This window comes from Giraffa tippelskirchi, chromosome 6 (genome assembly GCF_054371585.1).
Source record: "Giraffa tippelskirchi isolate mGirTip1 chromosome 6, T2T-mGirTip1v1.2.pri, whole genome shotgun sequence".
NCBI lineage: Eukaryota > Metazoa > Chordata > Mammalia > Artiodactyla > Giraffidae > Giraffa > Giraffa tippelskirchi.
Genome location: NC_137280.1, coordinates 111,506,931 through 111,522,937, shown reverse-complemented (window position 1 = coordinate 111,522,937; position 16,007 = coordinate 111,506,931). Strand labels below are relative to the sequence as shown.

The following is a 16,007-nucleotide window of genomic DNA, read 5'->3' as shown; positions in this document are numbered from 1 at the left end:
TTTACTTAAGATTGTTCTTAGTAAGTTTTTCCATATTCTTAAGTGGTAAAAATGTCTTTTATTTCCAGTAGTTGGGATAGATATGGATGTCTTTAACATGGATGTACACATGTATTAGAAGAATGTGAGTATAAGGTACTTACCCAAAGTTACCATCAAACACAACATCTGTGGCCATAAGCATCAGCAGTATATACAACAAAAATTTTACTTCACCTGTTTCCTCCATCACTTTTAACTTCAGCAAGATCCTCTATCAATGAGTAAATTCCTAGAGGCAAAATATAACAAATATATGTAATATATGTGGATACATATGTATATGTAATATATATATGTGTGTATATATATATATATATATATATATATATATATATATATATGTCTGGTGGTGGTTTAGTCACTAAGTCGTGTCTTAGTGACACCATGGACTATAGCCTGCCAGGCTCCTCTGTCCATGGGATTCTCCAGGCAAGAATACTGGAATGGGTTGCCATTTCCTTCTCCAGGGGATCTTCCTGACCCAGGAATCGAACCCAGGTCTCCTGCATTGCAGACATATTCTTTACTGACTGAGCTACAAGGGAAGATCCATATATATGTCTAGGTGTGTGTATATGTGTGTGCGTTTATATGTGTATATACATACTAAATACAACCAAGCTTCAAAAGATATTACATTTCTAAGGACAATGATGTTAGTACAATCAAAATAATCTTTAAACATTTCTATATTGAATACATTTAGCATATTGTTTCTTAGTAATTCACATGCTCTCAATTTTGTCTCTTGTGTTGTAATAAAATCCTATCTTTTTGATAAAGCAGTGGGCTCAATGCATTTATGGCTTGTTTTGTATGACATACACAAATCTATGTTTAAATCATGTTCAGTATATAAGGGATATTCATACAATGAAAGGTATTACAAACTGAGTCTCACTGGAGACACCACAGATTTGTGGTTTCTAGAAATAAATTTTAAAAAGATAAGTAAAATTTTTTTGGAAAAAATAAAGTATTATTTAAAAGATATAAAATATGTCCTAAATTAAAGAAAAGCCATAGTATTTTCATTGGTGAGAAAATTCACCATCTTGAAGTTATCACTATACCAGTCAAAGCTCCAACAAGTGTTTATGGAAGTTGACAAATTGATTGTAGAACTTTATGTAGAAGTATAAATGTAAAATAGGCAAAAATATATTAAAAACAAACAAGGGAGAATTGATTTCCAGATATCAACTCTTTTTATAAAGCTGGATAATTAAAGTTGTGACATACTGAAAGAGAAAAAGATGAATGGATCAGTGATACAGAGAATTCAAAAACATATACTTGTGTATCATGAAATCATGGAATAAAGCAGTGGTGGTTGACAGTTCTTTTCTTTTAGAACTTGACACATGTTGTGTACATCCTCTGGGATTCATGGTTTCAGATGAGAATTCTGTCATCCAAATTATCAATCTTCTATAAGTAGTGCAAAGTTTTTTTGTTTTGGTTTTTGTTTCTTTTTTAGCAAAAGCAGAATGAATTGATTCGATGAATTTTTCAGTTTGAATAGTTTTCAGAAACATAGAGTTTACATGAAAAGAAAATCTACTGGTGGAATAATATACACATTCTAATAGAATTTACATGATACTTTTAAAACAGTCTAATAAATTGATTGTATTTATTTATGGGCCAAAAATTATCAAAACAGTATAGAAGTTTTCATATATAATTTTTGTTGTGGATGCCTCTTAAAGGGTGAGAGAGAGTGGCACAGAAGAAAGGAGAAAAAACAGTGACCTTATCTTTCACAATGTATTTCTTCTCTAAAATCAGATTTTGTGAAAATAAAATGAGATATTCTTTTAGTCTGCACATAACACACATGAGTATTTTTTTAGATAACTTTTTTTAATGTCTAAAAAGTAGAAGCTGCCATTAGTAAAAACTCTCATTTCAAACTGTTCTACCGGTGGTAATTTTGATAATATAATAAAAATATTGAATTTAATACCACATATAAAATATGCTAGAGAGAAACTGGAGAGGTTCACTGGATATATTTGGGAAAGTTGCAGTGCCAACAATGCAGGAGCTGGGACATGGACCCAATTACAGGTCACTTTATTGGTTAAAATATGGACATTCTGACCGAGAGCTGTAATTAGGCATAGCCCTCCCTGAACTATAATTCTGTCTTAGGTGTCTCGAGGAGGTACGCCTAGAATCAAATGGGGAAATCTAATATAGTAAGTCATTTTTTCTCTTACTATAAATTACAGAATTGACCTTCAAATATGTTATTTCTCCACATAAAGTATAGTAGGTGGTATTCTCTAAAAATTATATTCTGTGAAGCAGTAAATTACAGGGCTCCTAAAACTACTACCCATCATAGTTTTTTAAAACATAAAACTCTCTTCACTAATGCAACTGTAGTTACCCAAAGTTAAGATATATATTTAGGTGTTGAAAAATTCATCTGAATGCCTCTATGCCAGACTATAGCATTCACAGACCTTTGAGAAAGTGTTGACATTTTGATTTAGGCATATAAGAGTTTCTCTTTATTAGGTATTTCTAATAAAGTAAAGAAAAAAAATAACTTTCTGGAGGAGAAAGTTACATTTTTGAGGCTTCTAGTTGTAAATCTCAACAACCTTTACCTTGTAAATCTACAATGCATATGAAATTTCATTTGTCAAGTGGGGAAGGCTTTAATACCCTCACAGCAAATGTATGATGCTCTGTATAGATTAGATAGAAAGTTTGGTTTTGTAAAGGAATCCTTCCTCTTAACCTGTCATGTTAACTGAATGTCAGGGACTTCTGAGTTCCCAGCTAAGCTTTTGCATGTTTTATCAGAAAAATCAGAGACAGATACTGCAAGAGAAAGAAACATTCATTATGAGGTGATGCTGGTGGTTGATAGTTTAGTTGCTAAGTGATGTCTGACTCTTGTGACCCATGGACTACAGCCTGCCAGGCTCCTCTGTCCATGGACTTCTCAGACAGAATGCTGGAGCAGTTTGCCATTTCCTTCTCCAGAGGATTTTCCCGATTCAGGGATTGAACTCGCATCTCCTGTGTTGCAAGTGATCTCCTGAATTGTAGGCAGATTCTCTACCACTAGGCCACCAGGGAAGCCCCTATGAGGATGATAAACAGTTAATAAACATATAAAGAAAATATCTTACATGTCTGCAGTCCTTAGAATGGGGAGACACTGTTTTAAGCACTTTAAAAAATGTTGTTTAATTTTCACAATTGTTCTCTGAGATAGATACTATTACTATTCCTGTTTTACAGAATGAGGAAATAGAGTCACAGAGAAATATGGTAACAATCCCAAGGTCACACAACTAGGAAACAATGGAGGTGGGATTTGAGTCCAGGCATCCTGACTCCAGAGTCTCAGTCTGAGTTATACATCTCTCTCCTCTGTACATAATTTTATGCTAGGACTTTGTTACAATAGTCAGTTTTATTCCTTTAGATATTATATACAACATAACTTTCAAGTTTTAAAGAAAACCATGACCTTATCAAATTTTTCAAATTTCAATGAAGAACAAATAACTACATTTCTGAAAGGCTTTAATTAAAGTCAGTATGTAAGCACTAAGAAGAGTCATGTTCTCATAATTCCGAATGGAAAGCTTGTAGTTAAACTAATAAATATTTCTTAAGTAGGTTTGAAAATAACCACTGCTATGAAAGAATTTGTTTCTTTAGTTTCATTTCTAAAATAAACTCTTTAACCAGTTTCTAATATGCATTAGAATACTGAGTAAAGGACAGCGTGGACAAACAAAGGCTTTAGCCTTGGGTAAAGAAATATTATATGTGGTTCAAAAAGAAAACAAATGTATTTATATACTTTGAATGCCAAATGCATAAGATTCAATTAATTTGCTGTTCATGTTGATATTACATTCATTGATTTTTCATAATAGATACTTACGGAATGTCCCAGACAGTGGAGGAGAGAGGAAGGCATATTTGTGAGCACATTAAGAGATGTGTGGGATATCGTGCATGAAATGCAGTAGAGAGAGATGAAGAACAGAGTGCTGGAGTAACACTCTTGGTGGTGGACCAGTAGTAACAGAAAAGAGGAAACGGTGTGAAACTGAAGGGTCTGTGTACTAACCTTAAGATCAGAAGTTATCTTGGAAGTATAATAATGCATTGGAGAGTTTAAACAGAGAATGCCCAAAATGGATTATAATAGAATATTACTCAAGCAGCATCATAAAGTTTAGTTAGGAGGAGACTGCTGGGGGAATGGATGCTGCGGGGTTAACTGGTAGTAGGGAGACAGGATTCAAGGCCAGTGAAGTAGACCTAGGGATGAGCCTGGATAATCATTGACATTGGATAAGGAAGGAAGAGAGTGAGACAGTTTCTACAGGAGTTGGAGATTGCTGATTATATTAGTTTTCTGTTGATACTGTAACAAATTACCACACACTTAGTGAATTAACGTACACTTACTATCTTATGGTTCTGGAGATCAAAGCCTGGAACAGTTTACTGGGCTGAACACAAAGTGACAGAGGGCTCTGTTGTTTTTTTATTTTTTCTGGAGGCTCTAAGGGAGCATCTATTTTCTGCTTTCTCCAGTTTCTAGAGGACTCCTGTATCCATTGGCCCATGGCCCCTTCCTCCATCATCAAAGCCATCTACATAGCATCTTCAAAATCCTCTCTCTGACCTCTGCTTTATGACTCACTTCCACTTTTTAAAGACCCTTTGAGTACACTGCACCCACCAGGATAATCCACAATAATCTTCTTACCTCAAAATTTCTTTTATGTAAATCACATCTTCAAGCTCTTTATTGCTGTGCATGGTAACAGTTTCGCAGGTTCCAAGGGTTAGGATGTGAACATTCTGGGTGGCCATTATTCTGTGCCCCACAATGATGTAGTTTAGACTGATGTTCACATATTTGTCTTGGAAGTATGGATAATTGGTGATGTTGTTCTCTGATACAAAAAATAAAAGGAAAGAATGTTGATGGAAGAGCAAATTAGCTTATTCATGGACTCAAATTTTGAATTTGAGCTAACTCAATGTGGGACATCATATGGTTAACCTGTAGTGAATTGACCCTATGTATTAAAAGAAGAGGGAATTAGAAGAGAGAATCTGGCCAAACACATTGATTTCAGAGCCATCAGTATTTAAATGCATGGTTGGAATGCTCCTTCAGGCCATTAAGGAGTAACTGATTCTGAACCACTTCTCCTTCTGTAAACAGCTGTAAAACATGGCAAATAAAGAAGGCAGTGGTTGGAGGGCATTGGGCAAATATTGAAAAAGTATTTGAATTTTGCAGTTTAATAAAATGCATTAATTTTGATATCCAAGCAAGTCAGTGAGCACTTAGCAAGGTGAACAGAAAGAAAAGCACTTCTAGAAACAACTCAGAATGGTTTGAGGAACTACTGTTAAAGCTTTTGCATCTGTATGAATTAATTTTATCCTGACAAAACATAGGGATTCGGATCAGAGAGAATACCTATTACCTACTTTGAAAGCTTCTTAGGATAGGTTCTCCATACCCCAGCTCCACATGAAGTGGTGTCCTGAGGGCAGATATCACCTGTATGTATGGAGGTGTCCATGACACAAGATAGGAGCTTAAAGATACAAATTTGAGACTTACGTGTGTGACACAACAGCTAACTCTCTTCCTTCTGGAAAGGCAGAATGAACTCAGAATGAGTTAAGCAATTCCTGCTTGTGGGGAAGTAGGGAAGCTTTCTAGGTTCAATACACTTTGGAATGCAAACAAATGGCTCAAGGGGATGTAAGCCTGTGAATGTCTCAGGAGACCTCTCTCCCTTAGAAATAGCTGCCAAGGATTGTTTGCCTTTCATGGATCCTTTAACCCAGGTTGTCAGTAGGTTTTTCTTCCGAAAGCCCCAATCATGTCAAAATATGAAAAGATCATTTGTTTCCCAAAAAGTTTATACCGATACATTTAATAAATAAATCAAAATTGGGAAATTTCTTAAGAATTGCATTTCACATTTACACACAGAAATAAAAATTTGAATAGGCCTATGTGAAGTGAAAGTCACTCAGTTGTGTCTGACTCTTTGCGACCCCATGGACTGTCCATGGAATTCTCCAGGCTAGAATACTGGAATGGGTAGCCTTTCCCTTCTCCAGGGGATCTTCCCAACCCAGGGATCGAACCCAGGTCTCCCTCATTGCAGGCGGATTCTTTACCAGCTGAGCCATAAGGGAAGCCCAAGAATATTGGAGTGGGTAGCCTGTCCCTTCTCCAGAAGAATAGGCCTATACTTAAATTTATAGTCATAATCATTTTTACAGATTAATGGTTTAAGTGATATATTCTTCTAGCATTTAAGAAATATATGCCCTTACATAAACTCAGAAAAAAGAATAAGAAACAATTTCTGACTTATTCACTGACATAACCTAACACCAAACCAAGGTAAAAAGATGATAAAAAAATTATAGCTAAATATTTTTTTGAATATAGATGTAAAAGCCATCCTGAAAATATCAGCAAATTTAAACGACCATATGAAAAGAAAAAAGAAATGAACACTATAACAATTTCAGTAAGCATGTATCCCAAATACAATTCAAAAATCAATCAATGGAATTTATATAAACCAAAGATACAATTCATGTTATCATCTCAATAGATGCAGAAAGAAACAACTTGGAAAGATTCATATCCGCTTATGATGAGAAGACTCACAGTTAGAAGAGAACTTTCTAAACTTGATAAAATACATTGTTGTTGTTCAGTCGCTAAGTTGCCTGCTAGTCTTCCCTGTCCTTCACTATCTCCCAGAGTTTGCTCAGACTCATGTCCACTGAGTTGATGATGCCATCCATCCATCCACTGCATCCTCTGTCACCCCTTCTCCTCCTGCCTTCAATATTTCCCAGCATCATGGTCTTTTCCAATGAGTCTGCTCTTCACATCAGGGGGCCAAAGTATTTGAGCTTCAGCGTCAGTCCTTCCAATGAATATTCAGGGTTGATTTTCTTTAAGATTGACTGGTTTGATCTCCTTGCACTCCAAATGGATTCTCAAGAGTCTTCTCCAGCTCCACAGTTCAAAAGCATCAATTCTTTGGCGCTCAGCCTTCTTTATAGTCCAACTCACACATCTTACACACGACTACTGGAAAAACCATAGCTGTGACTATATGGACCTTTGTTGGCAAAGTGATGCCTTTGCTTTTCAATACCCTGTCTAGGTTTGTCATAGCTTTTCTTCCAAGGGAACAAGCATCTTTTACTTTCATGGCTGCAATCATGGTCTGCAGTGATTTTGGAGCCCAAGAAAATAAAATCTGTCACTGTTTCCATTTTTCCCCCATCTATTTGCCATGATGTGATGGGACTGAATGCTATGATCTTAGTTTTTTGAATATTTTTTAAGACAGCTTTTTCACTGTCCTCTTTCACCTTCAAGAGGCTCTTTTGTTTCTCTTTGCTTTCTGCCATTAGGGTGGTATCATATGCATATCTGAGGTTGTTGATATTTCTCCTTGCAATTTTGATAAAAGGTGTATATGTATATATATGAAAAGCCTACATCTTTCATTATGCTTAATGGTGAAATGTTGAGAACTTTCTCCCTAAAACTGAGAATAAGACAATGCTCACTTGTACCATTTGGATTTAATATTATTCTTGCAGTAACATTTTTATTTCTAAATCTGGAATTATTTCCTGATTGCACCTGAAACCAATTACCACAAATTTATCGGCTTAAAATAGTAAAATATTATCTTCTACAAATTTGAAAGTCTGAAATCTAAAATCAAGGTGTCATAGGGCTGCATTGTTTTCTGGATACTTCAGAGGCTCTTTAGTCTTTTTCCATTTTCTAAGGGCTGCCTGCATTCCTTAGCTTATGGTTCTTTCTTCCATTTTAAGAGTGCATCACTTCAACCTCTGCTTCTGTCCCTGTATATCCATTTCCTATCCTTGCTCCTTCCAATTCCCTCTTATGAAGGATCTTGTTTATTGCTTTGCACCCCCTGGATAATCCGGGATGATCTACGCATCTGAAAATCTTTACTCATATTTGGAATCTCACTTACCGTTTAGATAAAATATTTGCAGGTCACAGGAATTAGAATTTAGACATCTTGGCGAGGGGAGCTATCATCCATCCAAGCACAATAAACAGCATATATGACAATCCTGTATCTAGTATTATGCTATGGAAAAATATTGAACATTTTTACCCTGAGATTGGGAATAAGGTCAAGATATCCAGCTGGCTCTCCCAAAGTGATCAAATAGACACCTTAGGTGGAAACTCAGGCTTCAGGTAGAATTCATGATATTTTTGTGACCCAACTACAGAAATTGCACTGAGTCACTGCTTCCATGTTCTATTGCTCATGCCAGCCTTAGATTAAAGGGGAGAAACTCTCTCAACAGGAGGAGGAGTAAAAATTTTGTGGCTATCTTTAATCTGTCACACTGTCCTTTCTCCTCAAATTCATAGTATTAGCACAGTTTCAACCAAAATCACAGAAAGATTTTTGTTTTCTTTTGGTAGAAATCAAAACATTGATTTTAAAGCTTAAGTTAGAAGTGCAAAGAACTTAGAAGAGCCAGGTAAATTTGAAAAATAAAAACACTTATGGAGGACACACACTGCTTTATTTCAGTACTTAAATGAAAACTACATTTCAAGGCAATATAGTATTGTTATAAAGACAGAATGAAAATACAAGCTCACATATATATGGCCAGTTGATTTTCAAAAGGGTACTACCTTGCTGGAGGGAAACGGTGTTCTAACAACTAGTGCTATGAACACTAGATTGTTTTTTTTAGTTTTTGAAAATTTACTTAGCAGAGATGATTTCAGGTTTTTAAAAAATTAGTTATTATTAGAGTACAGTTGATTTACAATACAATGTTGTATTAGTTTCTGCTCTAAAGCAAAGTACATCAGTTATACATGTATCTACTCTTTTAAGAATCTTTTCCCATATAGATCACTACAGAGTATTGTGTAGAATTCCTTGTGCTGTACGTTAGGTTCTTACTCGTTATCTACTTTATGTATAGTAGTGTGTATATGTGAATCCCAGTTTCCCAATTTATCCCCCCCCTACCCCCTTGGTAAGCATAAGCTGATTTTTTGTTTTGTTTTGTAAATGAGTTAGTTTGTAAAACTAGACTTTTGTTTGAAAAAAGAAAAAGAACCATGAAATCACTTGAAACCAAACATGAAACAAAAGAAGTTTATTATGGATCTAAATTAAATTCACTAAGTATAAAGCTTCTAGAAGGAAATATAGAAGATAGCTTCACAACCTAGAGACAGATAGAGATTGTTGGTATGACACAAAAATCAGTAAACTTAAAAGAAAAAGTGGTAAGTGTGACTCATCAAAATGTAAGCTTTTTACTCCTAAAAGACTTTAAGAAAATGAAATGTAAGCCACATACAGCAAGACAATATTTGTAAGGCATGTTTTGACAGATTATCTATTTCTAGAATTCACATCAGTAATAATAAGAAAAAGAACACAATCAAAATCAACTGGCGAAATATTTGATTTGACATTTCATGAAAAATGACTTATAAATGGCCAATAAGTACATGAAATTATCCCCAGCACGATGTTCAATTGGGATACGCAAATTAAAACTACAATGAGAACCTACTTCACCGACATTAAAATAGTAAAATTTTAAAAATATCAGTGAGGCCATTAATGACTAACTACAGATTTCTGACACTGCTAGAGGAGGTTTAAAATGTAAACACTTTGGGAACCTTTTTGGTTGTTTCTTATAGACATGTAGTTACCATTTGATGCAATGATTCCCCCTCATAGGAACTTACCCCCAAAGAAATATCAACTTATATCCACCAAAAGACTTGTATAAAAATGTTCACAACATTTTATTAATAAATAAAATATTAGAGATAGCTGAATAGTCTTGTGGACACAGCAGGGGAAGGAGGAGGTTAAATGAACTGAGAAGAGTAGCACTGAAACATGTACATTACCACATGTAAAATAGCTCGTGGAAAGTTACTGTATAACACAGGGAGCTTAACCAGGTGTTCTGTGATTAGCTAGAGGGATAGGATTGGGAAGGGGTTTTGGGAGGGGGAGTTTCAAGAGGGAAGTAATGTATGTATACCTATGGCTGATTCACATTGTTGTACGGCAAAACCAACACAACATTGTAAAGTGATTATCCTCCAATTAAAAATAAATTAAAAACAACAACAAAAAGACATAGATGAGATGTCCATCAACATGAGAATGAATCAACTGTGTATATTCATACAATTAACCTATAGATATAATACTGGATGAATCAAAAAGAGTATGCTGAATGAAAATATGCCTTACACAAAAGGTAATCACTCTGTTATTTCTTTTATGCAAAGTGTTAGAATAGGTAAGATGAATTAGATTAATGTTAGTTTCTGGAAATGGGTGGAGGCTGAGAATGACTTGATAGGGCTTGAGGGAAATTCTTAGGGCTATAGAAATGTTCTATAATAAAAGCGGTTTGGGTTGCACAGATTTATGCATCTATAAAAACTCAGGAAATAAATATTTATTTTCATATACCTCATTGTATGTAAATTCTATTTGAAAAACTCTGTATGAATACTAAACTCTCATTAATGATGTACAGGCTGAAATATTTGGGGAAAAGTGAACTGGTATCTGCAATATATTTTGATGTCTGCAGTTTACTTTGGTTAGAAAAAAGGATGATACATGAATAAATATGTAGCAAAATAAGTATAATAAAATGGTAATAGTAGAATGTAGGTGGTGTGTGTATGAGAATTCACTGCCCAGTTCTTTTAATGTGGGTGTATATTTGAAATTTTTCACAATAAAATTAGGCAAAAAATATACAAAGAGTACTCTAAATGCACATTGCTTACACATCAAAATAGTATGTGTTTGATAGAATCCATTCCTTTTTGCCACATATTCTGCAGCCATTTTTTACAGTGAACCTCCCTGAGAAAAGAGGATTTATTCCCAACCTGTTATATTCATGTGTGGCTTTTTGACTCATAAGTAGAAGTGTGACTATCTTTCTTAAGCTGGTGGCTTGAAAACCATAACATGGTTTGCCTTTTGTTATTGTTGTCCTTGTGCTGTAAACCTAGAGATCATAGACTTCTCTGTGAGCCTGGCACTTGTTTGAGGATGTGGAGCAGAGCTGTCATTTGTCCAAAATGTGCATATGTGAGAGAAGACAAAAATCATATTCCTTTGGAGCCCCTGAGATGCTATTTGTTGTCACAGCATCATCTAGTATAGTATATTCTGGTGTTTGACAAGAGGAGAGATTAGGAGATAGATGATTAATAAATAGTAGATAGGTAGGCAGGTCGATAGGTAGGTAAGTAGATAGGTATATAGGTAGATTTAATGTTCTTTCACATTAAGTAACTAGCAGATTTTAGGGAAATGTTTAAGTATCCATGAAACATTAGCTTTGACGTTCTCATGTCCCATCAGATAGCCAACATTAATAGCATGAGAGAGTATCTTAGAGTTTAAATCTGCTGCTCCTGATTAAGCTAAGAGTAGTCAAAATATCTTCAGTGGTACAGTGCACTTTGACTGGAGATTATGCCTTTATCTCTTCATGTCAGTTACAACACATAGCCACCCATGTGTTGCAGATGTTCTTTAAGAAACTATGTTTGGTTTGATGACTATGTTAGCAGTTGTATTAAAGGATGGGAACTGGGGGTGCTAAATTTCTTTGATGCTAAATCAAACTACAGACAAAATGGAAACCAATTAGAATAAACAGGATAATTTATCACATAAGAATGCCTTACTCTATGCCAAAAGTCTTTCCCTAAATCTATATTGTTTTAACTTTGACCTCTTGCCACTGAATTCTTTGGTAAATTTCATATTTCCACCATAAATAGCATACATCTTTGTCTGACCCAACAATATTTGCATTTATCAGGTCTTTTAGGGCCACATGTTTATATCCTCCAATATGATGACCTTCAGAGAGATAGAAAGAGGAAAAAGGAGAGAAAATTTCTAAATTATATAACACTCCTAATTCTAAAATCATAATTTCAGATAGCATCTAGCATATTAAAAATCTCAAACAAATGATACTGCAATACCGTATTACAAGGATTTTCTTCAACAATGATATTGATCCTTTTCACTTTAACAACATAACAGTTTCATTTCAGGCCTTGGGACTTGTGAAAAGATAAAAATCCAGAATGACAGGACTGAGAAAAAGAAGACAAACTGGTCAGAGGGAAAATGAAGAATAACAGGGTGTAAAGAAACAATATATATGCAGATGTGAAGTGAGGAGAAGCCTTAAAAATGAAAATACTGCACAAAATAAAGTGCAGGGACAAATTCATTGAAAGCTGAATTCTGTACGATTTGGGTGACATTCACATTATGGCAATACACAAAATAGTAATTATTTATAGTAATTTTATTAACCTTTTCCTAGATCCAATATTTGGTAGATGCCAATTTCATGGTATTCAAGCAGATTTAAAATCCTGATTCAGCTTCAAAGGTAATAGATTCCTATATTGGAAAAAGAAAGAGTCATTCTAGTAAATGATTATGATAAGTAAGAGGTTATATAAAGAAAAATGACTTGAGCTATTTAAATGCATAAAAATATGAGGATGAAATATACAGTAATTTTCTGGTTCATTTTTCTAGGTTGCTGGCTTCAAAAAATTTTTAAGGCAAGTACATGTACAGTCTTTACAGTTTGAGTGTAAGAGTAGATAATCTCTTTGTCAGGTCAGCTGGGTCACAGAGCAAGACAAGCCATGATAGTCTACTAATGTTGGTAGATGCAAATTGCCGTGTGCTTTTTATAACTTCAGCTCTTATTATTTAAATTTTTATAAGACAAGCAGCTAGTTGGGTCTTTGTCATATTTCTCTTTATTTTGTTCCTCTTAAACTCATTCTAAGTTCTAGAATGTAGTGTCCTTGTCCACTTTTTCCATCACTTTCTCATTATTATGGATTGGCACGAAAGCAAAAAACAAACAAAGCATATCACTTCTTGTCTACTGACTTGCACATGTATGTGCTTGGGTCTAAGTGTGTTTACATGTGAAGGAAACATGGAAGATGGTATCAAGAAAGAATGAGGTTCAAAATAAAATATCATGAAGACTTTGACAATTTTAATTAATACTTGGAGAGATAGTTATTAACAATGAAACAAGAAAAAGAAGTAAGAATCACAAGAAAAAACTTAATGGTCCCACTTCTTCATAGAGATTTTGGGTCAGTAGTCATATTAAAGTAACACTTGGAAATGTTGGGTTACACTTTAGGAGGAGAACAATTATGGTTATGCAACACACGTAGAAAAGAGACTAAGAAAATAAACTGAAATAAACATAGCACATCCTGCCTATGGCTTTGTAGTAGAGGTGAGAATAATATGACCATGGCAGTTGCTAAAGGATGAAGAAAGATGGGTGCACATAGAGATAGGATTCCTATAAAGTAATGGGAGATTTGAGAAAGGATCTTCTGTTTGCTTCTGTTTAAAAAAAGGAGGGAGTTCAAATAAGTGGGAAGTTGAATCAAATTAAGTGTTGCCTAAGAGAAGGAAATGAAAAAAATCTCAGAAAAGAAGAGATTGATTGAGTGAGTTTAGTGGATGAGTCTAGGGAGCATTTATAAGTTCTCATCCTGATTGGATTTGAAGAGGAGAAAATCAGTGAAATGGTTAGAGGAAATAGTTGATTATTGGTCCACTCTGTGTAATCATGTAGTAGCCTGGCCTTAGGATGACCTTCCGAAGCTTGGAAAACCCTGAGATCAAAATTGTACCAGGGGGAGCTATAAAAGTTAGGAGTGAAAATTAGGCTTCGCTAGTCTTAAGCTTCAGCATGAGAGTCAATTCTAGCAATTTTCAATGACTGTCATTCATAGAAAACCACAGTCTTTGTGATAGAGCTCTGTTGAAGGTCAGCAAAAGAGAACCAGGCATAAGATCTGGGAAAAAAAGCAGAATCTGAGGTGAGATGAAATGCCTGATATTTCAGGGACATACAATAAAGAGGATCTGTTGTTGTTTTCTTTTTTAAACAAGGAAGGAATCTATTATTCTCAAAACCTTCAGGGAGAGGAAGTCAGATAACATAACGCAGGGCCTAATCATTCATGTAGGCAGGGCAGGAGGAAGTTGCTGATACAAATGCAAGGTAATTGAATTGCTGCAAAGAATAAGATGATCACTTCAGATTCATCCAGGTCCACACCCCACTTTTAGTTACTTTAGTGACTTGTGTATGATCTAGTAAAAGATCTTCATTCTGAATTATTCACTTTTTTTTGCACAAACAACACTTTTTTCCCCAAGAGTATCTGCTTTGCTGAGAGTCACTAGTCACTATAGAGGAAAGGAAAATACTGGTGTGGCTGGGAGTTGAAGACTAACATTTTAACATAACACTCCGTCCTGTATTTATTCTCTCATTGTTGAAAAACAACACATTTCTCTCCCTCTCTCTCTCTTTTTTTTTTTTTTCAAATATCTAGACACAGAAACAAGAAAGTAAAATGACATCACTGGATATGTATATGTCCTGGGTCAGAGACTGGCCACAGCAGTGAACTTGAGGAACAGAGATATATCATAAAACTGATTTAAAATGATTATGTTCAAACTATGGATTAGGATATCTAAGTCCTCAGGTTCCCATATGACGAGGCTAATAAAATTGTCCAAAATGCTCTGTCTTGAGCAGAGTGTCTGGCTGCACTATTCTCAGTTGTATAACTTACATTCTCTATTTTGTTGTAGACCATTGGGATCTGAGGTGTATATGACTACCATAATTCCAAAAACTATGTAATTAGAGTTTTGTAATTATTCAAAGCAAAGCACGTACATATACACAAACTGATATATACCTATGAGTGTGTACATATATATGAATATATATGTGTGTATGTGTATATATACTCATGAACACATACATATGGAAAATTTTAGAATTTTATAAAATGTGCATATAGAACATGTATGTAGTATTCATAAATTCTTTAGATCTTCAAGTAACCTTATTAAAAATACTCAGTTTTAAAGATAGACTTTTTTCAAGTAGTCGGTATTAAAAGATGTGTCTCTTTTGCTTTTTAACTTGTGGGTCATGTTAATAATTAAACAGAGTCACTTGGTGTATAAAAAGTGGGAGTAGGGGATGAAGAAGAATAAATGTTGAGAGAAAGGAGAGGCAGAGAGGAGACAGAGGTGAATAAGAGTTAAGAGTCAGAAATAAGCCAGAAAACAAGCAAGAAATGCAAAGTAAGGAATTTTAAGTTAACCTTTGGTTCAGAAGATTGTGTCTCCACAACATATTGCCCAGAAATCAATTTTTATTCTGTTTTGAAACCAGGATGTGACAGGTGGCTGAACTCCACCCTCTACTAAATCCCAAGCTTCAATTATGGATTGAATTCCTGTCATTCTTTATATTTTTTGTTTACTTTTCACAAGAACTAAAATAAATCAATGGTGAGGCAAGGAGAAGGAGTGAGGTAGAGAATAGGGAAGAGGAAATATTATGTTGACTATAGACTACTTGACACAGATTTCTTACTCTTTTAAAAGTGCTTGTCCTCCAGCATGAGTTCCTGTGTTCTTCCTAATGGAGTTTCTTAGAGATAGCGATCTGGGACTCCTACAGGAAGGAAGGTTGTTACTCTAAGCTCATCCCTGTCATGTACTGACTTATGTATGTTAAGTCCATTTTGAGGCGGACTCTGTGTTCAGAGATCTTAAAGGTCATGAAGCAGATTTCAAAAATAGGGTGTGGTGCATTTTTTTTGATATTAACTTCTGACCTGGCTAAGAACTGTTTCTGGTCCTCAGAACAACTGTCAAAGGGTTAGAGCTTTCTAATAAGCTGGTTACTGGCACAATAAATAAATGTAGTTCCAAGGTAAATATGTCCGTCTCTCT

At 34.9% G+C, this 16,007-nt stretch overlaps 1 protein-coding gene across 6 annotated transcripts in view; it reads left to right on the top strand.

The window, feature by feature from the left end:
- Positions 1 to 16,007, top strand: part of LOC145509795 (uncharacterized) — a 1,222,357-nt gene that overhangs the window by 960,757 nt on the left and 245,593 nt on the right. For 2 of the 6 annotated variants that reach the window (XR_014056457.1, XR_014056465.1), the window contains one exon: positions 12,735 to 12,760. The exons of the other annotated variants lie outside the window; for them this stretch is intronic. The gene's annotated coding sequence lies outside the window, so the exon portion shown is untranslated. The remainder of the gene's footprint in view (positions 1 to 12,734; positions 12,761 to 16,007) is intronic. 6 annotated transcript variants of the gene reach the window in all.